Consider the following 3,646-nt stretch of genomic DNA (forward strand, 5'->3'; position numbering starts at 1 on the left):
TTAGTTCTCTAATTCTCCCCTCATGGTCTTGAGTTTTTTTATCTCTCTTTTTCTCAGCTTCATCATTTTCCATAATTTTATCTTCTATTTCACTTATTCTCCCCTCTGCCTCTTCCATCCTCACTGTCACCACATCTATTTTATTTTGCACCTCATTTACAACATTTTTAAATTCCATCATGGCTATTTTTTAGTTCCTTGATCTCTGCAGCAATAGATTCTCTGCTGTCCTCTATGCTTTTTCCAAGCCCAATGATTAATCTTATGACTATTATTCTAAATTATTGATCAGATATATTGTTTACATCTGTTTTGCTCAATTCTTTAGCTGTCACTTCTTCCTGGAATTTATTTTGAGGAGAATTCTTCCGTTTCATCATTTTGGCTAGTTTTCTGTCCCTTCTATGTTTTAATAGCTTTTTATGAATCCTGCACCTGTGAGTACTACTATATTAAAGAGGGGTCATGCATTATCCAGGGCCTGGCCCTTCAGGAGGTGTTTTTGGCATGTGTTACGTGCTCTCTGTTGTTGTGACTCTGGGTGCTTTATCTCCCTACTTGTAGTGATGGTTTGGACCCTCCACCAGATGTGCTTTGATTTGTTCATTAAAGTGACCCTGGGGGAAAAAAAACGGTGGTGGTGGTGATGGAAGAGGCCTTTTATCCCATACAAAGAGAGAAATGACAGATGCAGGGAAAAAAAAAAAAAGAAAAGAAAATTGACCAGGCAGAGAAACTATACAGCTTGATCCAGAGAGAGGAAAATAAAGAAGGAGATATGGAACAGGTATAAAGATAATAGATTAAATATGTGTGCTTAAACAAACCAACAACCAGAATCACCAGACTAGAGAAGGGAAGAAATACGAAGATGAAAAGGAAGAATATATATATATATATATATATATATATATATATATATATATATATATATAAAATAAGAATTGTCCAGGAATTAAATCAGAAAATGCAAAACCACTGGGGGCCTTGGAACTAGTGGCTGTGCTGGTTTGGAGGAGGGGCTGTCTGGGTGGTCAGTGTCAATCTTGCTCCAGTAGATACACAGTTACCAGGCAAGAAGGGGCGTGGCTTGGTGTAGGCAGGTCCTGCCTCCACTGTGGCCCCTTGTCTGTTCCCTGAAGCCCCACCTTGTTGGTGATGGGGAGAAAAATGGCGACACCCCAGTCTCTCCTCCCCAGACTGGGTGTCCCAAACCATTCTGTTCAGGTCATCCTCACAGCGCTGCATGGGTGTGAGTGGGCTGTTTGTTTTTTGTTTTGTTTTGTTTTGTTTTGTTTTGTTTTGTTTTGTTTTTCCCACTCCACTGTCTCCTGTGCCTCCGTGGCATTTGTCTGGGACTCAAACCCCGATGTCTTAAAGGATCCCACTCTGCATACCCCAGTGCCAGGGAGGTGCCACTCTGTCCTGATGATAAAGGGTCTCTGGCTGTCAGGCGCAGTCAAGGTCCTTTGTCCTTGGAACAGCTGTATACGTTTTTCCCACAGCACTCAGGGAGGGGATTGCTTTCTCCCATTGCGGACTGCACATCTGAGCTAGCTGCCTAGCCCAGGGCTGGCACCCCAGGTGTGTGCACAGGGGCAGCTGGCCCCAGTCTGGAGGAAGCTCCACAGTTAGATATTGGATCTTTCTCCATTTTTTTTCTGATCTTTGGTCTGTGGTTTTTCTCTTGTCCAAATACAATCCTACACTTCCACAGCCTGTCTTTCTCTTCCTTTTGTTTCTCTGCAGAAGGGAATCCCTCTCCTCCATGCCTATGCCGCCCATTTTATCTCTTCCAGTTCGAAATCGTGCACCTGTAGCCCTCTAAGTTGTCCCCGTGGGTCCCTGGAGACGTCTCTGTCACTCTGCAGCCTGGACTCTCGGAATTCCAAGTCCTCTGGCCTCAACACCACTATGTTTGAGGGAGGAGGGAACTTCAGGTCCCCCTACTTCTCTGCCATGTTGGATTCCTGTCTTCTCAACTCTGCTTTAAATGCCTGGTAGAATTCTCCTAGGAAGGCATCTGGCCCCAGACTCTTATTTGTTGGGAGATTTTTGATAACTGATTCAATTTCTTTGCTGGTTATGGGTCTGTTCAAATTTTCTATTTCCTTCCACTTGCGTTTTGGTAGTGTGTGTCTAGGAATTTGTCCATTTCTTCCATATTGTCCAGTTATAATTTTTCACAGTATTCTTTTATAATTGTTTGTGTTTCTGTGGTATTGGTTGGGATGTCTCTTCTTTCATTCATGATTTAATCTATTTGGGTCCTTTGTCTTTTCTTTTTGATAAGTCTGGCTGGGGTTTTGTTAATTTTGTTAATTCTTTCAAAGAACCAGCTCTTAGTTTCATTGATCTGTTTACTGTGGGTTTTTGTTTGTTTGTTTGTTTCTAGATCATTTATTTCTGCTTTACCCTTTATTATTTCCCTTCTTCTGCAGGCTTTGGGCTTTATTTGATGTTCTTTTTTATAGCTGCTTTAAGTGTAAGGTTAGGTTGTGTATTTGGTGCTTTTCGTGCTTCTTGATCTAGGCCTAAATTGCAACTTCCCTCTCAGGACTGCCTTTGATGCATCCCAAAGGTTTTGAACTGTCATATTTTCATTTTCATTTTCATTTGCTTCCATGTATTTTTAAATTTCTTCTTTAATTTCCTGGTTAACCCATTCATTCTTTAGTATATGGTTCTTTAACCTCCATGTATTTGAGGACTTTCCAATTTTTTTCTTATGGTTGACTTCAAGCTTCACAGCATTGTGATCTGAAAATGTGCATGGTATTATCTCCATCTTTCTGTATTTGTTGAGGGCTGGTTTGTGACCCAGTATGTGATCTATTCTAGAGAATGTTCCATGTGCACTGGAGAATAATGTGTATTCTGCTGCCTTAGGATGAAATGTTCTGATATCTGTTAAATCCATCTGGTCCAGTGTGTCATTCAAAGCCATTGTTTCCTTGTTGATTTTCTGCTTAGATGATCTGTCTATTGCTGTAAGTGGGGTGCTAAAGTCCTCTACTATTATTTTACTATTATCAATGAGTTACTTTATGTTTGTTATTAATTGATTTATATATTTGGGGGTCTTCAAGTTGGGGGCATAAATATTTACAATTGTTGATATTCTTGATGGATAGACCCCTTAATTATGATATAGTGCCCTTCTTCACCTCTGGTTACAGTCTTTGTTTTAAAATCTAGTTTGTCTAATATAAGTATGGCACTATGGCTTTCTTTTGACATCCATTAGCATGAGAGATGGTTCTCCATCCCCTCAATTTCAATCTGCAGGAGGCTTTAGGTCTAAAATGAGTCTCCTGGGGTGCCTGGGTGGCTCAGTCAGTTAAGCGTCCAAATTTGGCTCAGGTCATGATCATGGTTCATGGGTTTGAGCCCTGCATTGAGCTCTGTGGTGATATGTCAGAGTCTGGAGCCTGCTTCGGATTCTGGGTCTCCTTCTCTCTCTGCCCCTCCCCAACTAATGCTCTGTCTGTCTCTCTCTCTCAAAAAAAAACATTCAAAAATAAAATAAAGTCTCTTGTAGGCATCATATATATATGGATCTTGTTTTTCCATCCATTCCGATATCTTGGAGCATTTAGTCCATTTAAATTCAGTATGATTATTGAATGATATGAACTTAGTGCCA

Source organism: Panthera leo, chromosome B2, assembly GCF_018350215.1.
Source record: "Panthera leo isolate Ple1 chromosome B2, P.leo_Ple1_pat1.1, whole genome shotgun sequence".
NCBI lineage: Eukaryota > Metazoa > Chordata > Mammalia > Carnivora > Felidae > Panthera > Panthera leo.